The following is a 6,142-nucleotide window of genomic DNA, read 5'->3' on the forward strand; positions in this document are numbered from 1 at the left end:
CACGAAGGTATGACTCCTCTTACGTGTCACTTCTTGGTTCAGTTTCAGTATAGGAAAACATCAATTTCTCCAGGATTCTCCAGGTGATTGGCATAAGGTTTTCAAAATACTCTTATAACATTCTCAATATTTTTTATGTTTTGATGTCTCATTGTTTTTCTAATTTGATCTATTTGGGATAGTTCTTATTTTTTTTTATGAAGGTGATATACAGAGGGGTGGGTTATAGTTACATTAATAATGAGTACATTTCTTTTTAAACAGTGTTACCCCTTCCTTATGTTTTCCTGCTTCCTCCAACCCTGACATCCCACTCCCCCAAAGTTATAAAGTTCATTTCTAACATAGTATCTAGTGTATATAACTGTTTCTTTGGTTAATTTTTGTCCTACCATTGTTGTGATTTACTTTCACATCCCTAAATCAGATAAAATTATGCATAAGACCAAGAGAACAGAAATGAAAAAATAGTGAGTACAGAGAATAAACAAAAGGGGAAAAAGTAAATTGAAATAACTAAAAACAGTTCATTATACAATCATCTTATACTCATTTCTTGGACTTCATTTTGATAAGCATCATTTTTACATTGATATGCATAAAGCTAATGAGCTATTTTGATCTTTTCTATGAATATCCTAGACAAATTCTACTTTTTCCAAATGAGGGAAAACATCTAGCCTATGATTCTGTGGGTCTAGCTTGTTTGATTTATTATATTTTTCATGTCTTTCCATTTCTTTACAAATGGGCAATATCATTTTTTCTGATGGAAGCATAGAATTTTGTTGTGAATATATACGATATTTTCTTGATACATTCATTTACTGAGGGGCATCTGGATTGGTTCCTTATCTTAGGTTTGGTAAATAACGCTACAATGGATATAGTTCTGATGGTAGCTTTAGTGTGGCCTTGTTTGTGGTCATTTGGGTAAATGCCCAGAATTGGGATTGCTGGGCCATAGGGGAACTCTTTGCAGGAACCTCTTTACTTCTTTACAGACTATTTGAACAAGTTTACATTTCCACCAATAATGTAGTAATGTTCCTTTTTGGCCCCATCCCCACCAGCCCAGCATCTGTTATTATTAGTTTTCTTCATAATGGTCACTCTAACTGGGGTGAGGTGGAATCTCAATGTTGCTTTGATTTGCATTTTTTTATGGCCAGAAATATTACATGTTAAAGCTGTGAAATATCTGATAAGTCCTGCTATGTTTTGCACCTGCTGTTAGGTACTGTGCCTCATCAACTCAATATATTTACCAGGTTCTCTGGTAGGGAGTATTTTATATATCCAGTTCCTGTAGTTCTTGACCTTCTCTATGTAGGGTATATTTGATTAACTTCTATCCTGCTGATTTGGTGGGGGTACATTGCTTCAAGTGTTATTTGTCATGAATTTTTTTTGGTGAAAATACTGTACAGAGGGGTTACAATTACATGGGCAAGATAATGAGTCCATTTCTTATCAAGAATTGTAGCCCCCTCCTTTGTTTCCCCTTGAAATATTTTTATATATCCTTTGAATGTAAAAGAGTTTGGATTGGGACCTTATCACGGTTGGAATTGTTGGCCCTTAATGTTTCTGATATATCATGCCAGGCTCTCCTTTGTAACATATCATCTGAGAAATCTGAATTTATTCTGACTGTACATCCTTTATAAATAATCAGTCTTCTCTATGGCAGCTTTAAGAATACTTTCCTTGATCTTTAATGATCCTCTAATGGATTATGATGTGGTGGTGGGTTGTTCTGTTCTGGTATTATCTGTTTGCTGTTCTTAAGGCTTCTCTTCTCTGAATGATTGTATCTCTTTGGATGTTTGGAATATTCTCGGCTAGAATTCTGTAATATGTTTCCCATCCATTTAGTTTCCGGCTTTTCTCCTTTTGATACATATCTCCCCCAAATTTGATCTTCCAACTGAGTCTTGAAGTTCTGGAAAGATCATTTCTTATTTCTTGGATTTGTTGTAAATGATTATTTACTCTTTCTTATTAGACCTATTCTGTCTTTGACCCCTGAGATTATGGTCTATATCATCTGTGGAGATTTTCTACATTGTTTTTGATTTCCCTGTCTTTTATTGGTCATTTTTTAGTACTTCTATATCTTTATTAAAGCGTTGTTTTAGGTCTTGTATGGACTTTCTTTACATCGTCTTTGTGAACTGAGGGGTTTGGGAGGGTTGTTTTTTAATGTGTCTTCTCTCATATCTTTTAACTAAGCATCTGTTTTTCCTTGGACTCCTTTGCCTTCTCAGAATTTGTTCATCTTTCTGCTTGTAGTCTCCATGAATTATTTTGCTAATATTTGGTTGGTCTCATCTTGTTCACAAATTTCCTTGTAGAGGTTTTGTATCTTGTCATTAGTCACATTTTCCAGCAGTATTTGTAATGTATTTTGAAAACTATCTTCTAGGTCGTTAATTGTGTCTTCTATTGCCTGGTTATTTACTGTGTGAATTATAACACCTTGACATCACTTTTTTTGTATTTTTCTGATTTTTTCTGTCCATTTGGAGGATTTCTCTTGGGGTACTATGATCTTAATCGGTGACTCTCTATATACTTGGTTTGATGTTCTGTTATGATTTGTTTTTTGGAATTAGGGTTTTCTCTAGACCATTAAGTGCAGAAATAGAAATCAGTTGTGCTGAAATGTTGTGATGTTAATACTTGTGGTTCCATTGACAGTTCAGAATGTCCAGTGGTATGATGAATTGTCTCTGTGTATGGATGTGGTTGTCTCTGATGTATATTTCTGTTCCTGCTTTTTCCCATGTGGTCTTTATTTCCAAACTGCAGCTGTGCTTTTGAATATGTTGGCCAGAACAGTCACAGCAGTCATCTGGCTGCTGGGCACCTTTTCATAGAGTTCTGTTTCTTGTGAAGACAGCATAAAATCTTCTTTTGAGTTTTATATCTCATATAATTGTAGCTGAATTGTGGTGATACTCTAGAAATGGAGTACCTGCTAGGACTATAAATCTGTTTCATTAGCAAAAGCTAGGGTAATTTTCTGTTGTTACTCTGCCATTTTTTTACCTCTTCCCCAGATTTATTTTATATATTGTTACTTTTTTCACATAATTTAGGATTTCTAATTGTTGTATCAGGTTATTTTTGTTTTTCTGTTAGTATTACTTTGAAATTGTGATTTCAGGCTTTCATGAAGAGACAAATATAATGTGAAATGTATGTTACTACATTGAAAGAAAGTGAGCAGACATTCTAACCTATTTGCTACAAGTGAATTAATATTAAGCAAGCTAATTAAAATGATTACTTATTTACTCTTCAGAGGATGAGTATATTGCTCTTGGATATCTTGGAGGAAAAAGACTTTAGACTCATTACAATTGATCCTACATTGAAATTACTGGCCAAACTTTCTTCTTCAGAAAGGCAAAAGTGCTATTTCTTTCATGTTAGTATTATAAAATCATAATAGCTGCATATTGAATTGGTTTCCTCTGCTATTTCCACTTCCATTCTTCATCCATTAGGTAACTAGGGCTTTGAATGACCAATTCCTTCAAATACGTATATTGCTTATATTGTGATGTAATATTAAGATGAATGTATCTCTGAGTCTCATCTTTAGCTACATTCATAAGAAATTTATGGAGTCTCAAGGAAGAAACCAGACTATTCTACTCTTTTCTATGTATTAATGAATAAATTCATTCTCTTTAGAAAAATATTCTCATCTTTTATATTGCTCCAGTAAACATCATGTATTTCTAGTACTTTTACTGAAATAAATATAAAGTTTGGAACAGGAAGACAATCCCCCCCCCATCATCACTTTAAAGCAAATCCTTGGGGACTATTTTATATATAAAAATAAAATCTGCCATGAACATGTTTATACATCAATAATCTAATAGTTAAATCAATTAGACACAAGAACTACTAGATCAGGTCTCAATTTACTTAAAGTCACCAAAATGTTAGTGTTCATGAATATCAATCATTTTTAGAAAATGACTAGTCAAAACAAATTTATATCATATTTGAAATGTAAAAAATGAAAATTACACCCAGATTTGCTGTGAATAACCTATTTCCAGGAATATATTTATTCAGTAAACAGAGAAACAAAAAATAAGAATTGTCACATAGAATGAAAGATGTAGATTCATACTGCCTCTCCTTAAGATAATACATACATGCAAATAGTGTGATTTATTCAAAGATACTTTAAAAATTCATAAGAGGATTTTTGATCAGAAGTGATAGGTAAACAATTGCAAGAAAGAGAAACCATTTGAATCATTATTTTGGGGTTCATTTCGCATAGGATCAACTTATCTGACCAGATTTTCTGATGGTTTTAATTGGAGATGAGTCAGGGAGAAACATGGGTCCCATGGTCTCCCTTATTTGCAATATCTAGTGTATGTTTGAGACAAGCAGAAACGGTCAGATAAGTTGACGTTAAGTGAAATGAACCCCAAGTTAAGGACACAAATGGATTTTTTCTTTGCTATTGTTTTTAACATACTTATAAGATATTTCTTTGTTGCTTTGTATGTCCTCCCCCACGGTTTAACTTCTTTTCTCACTGTATTTGATGTAGGTATAATTTGTGGAGGAGAAGGTGGACCCAATGCAACAAAGAGATGTACAAGATGTTATGTCGAAAAACGAACTTTACAACTTTGGAGTGGGGGGGGTGATGGGAAGGGGAAAAAAAGGAGGAGGCAGTAATATTGATAAAAACAATGTACTCATTACCTTGCCCATGTAATTGTAACCCCTCTATAGGGTATTTTCACAATAAAAAAGAAAGAAGAAAAAATAAACAAAAAGAAAAACAAAGAAAGAGAGGTAAGCAAAGTAACTGGAAAACTGTGTGTGTAAATTGAGCTTTCAATATAGGATGACAAGTTTTCAATAAATGAGCATATAGAACATGATTCTATATCTCTAACACATATCCAGTATTCTACATTTTCCCATATGTTCCCATTATATTACCTCAGTTCCTCATCAATAGTCTTCTACTTTCATGATGTCAATTGCTACTAAAATAACAAGGTGGGTGTTTTCTTGGTTTCTAGATACAATACATTTTAGTATTTTGGAATAGGAGGATATATTCATGGAGTTTACTTGAATGTCAAGTTTGAGGACACTATATTCATAGTTCTGTTAATTGGCAGCCAGGCACATATTATGAATACACAGAGTATACTAAGAATAAGAGACTTGAACTCAGGGAAAGATACAGGTCCAGGCAAGATCCTGAAGGAAAGAAAAACCAATGGAGCAAACAACAATCAACTATCGTTACAAAGGAATGGAACTGATTTCTGATGTGTCTGAGAGGCAGCTGTGTGTGTGTGTGTGTGTGTGTGTGTGTGTGTGTGTGCATAGACAGAGACAGAGACAGAGACAGAGAATGAGAGAGAAAGAGAGAGAAAATTTTAGTGTGCCTTCCACATTTACAATCCATAGAGCATTACTTGTTAGAGAAGGGGCTCATATCAGATCCCTGATACCAGTGTCATCACTTTTTACTGCAAAAAACACTTTCTTAATCTCTAATTAGAAAGGGAAATGAACTAACATCTTACACGAATGGTTTGACAATTAATTGGTATATTGAAGGCCAAAGGGAGAAATTGGAGATTAATATAATCTTTTTTTCCACTTTTCTGATTATTACTCCGCAATAGCTGTGATTTTCAGAAGTCTCCTTCAATGTACTCATTGCTGAATTACTAATATGCTTAATAATATGTAACATATGATAGAGAAATAGATCAGCCAGCAAGCGCAAAGAACTAGTGATAAGATCGAGGAGCAGGGTTGCCACATCTTTTAGGAATGCAATTTCTTCATATGAACTTTGTGGCTTTCCCTGTGTGATTGTGTGGCTTTCCTTGTGTGATTAAATTGGTAAGAAAGTAGTGTAGAAACAAGAATTCCTTTTCAAGCAAGTAGAAAGTGCTCATGATCACATCCTCATGTTGCAAATTTCCACTTCATAAACTCTTTCATAGAGTGCTTTCATTTAATATACTTCAGCACCTCTTCCTTCCCTGGTTGAGAAAGAAAAAAGATAATTTTGTTTGAACATTATCTTACGTACATTAGTGTATACAGGAATGATTTGTATAATTAC

The sequence above is a fragment of the Dipodomys spectabilis genome, unplaced genomic scaffold (genome assembly GCF_019054845.1).
Source record: "Dipodomys spectabilis isolate Male_0828 unplaced genomic scaffold, ASM1905484v1 ptg000470l, whole genome shotgun sequence".
Lineage (NCBI taxonomy): Eukaryota > Metazoa > Chordata > Mammalia > Rodentia > Heteromyidae > Dipodomys > Dipodomys spectabilis.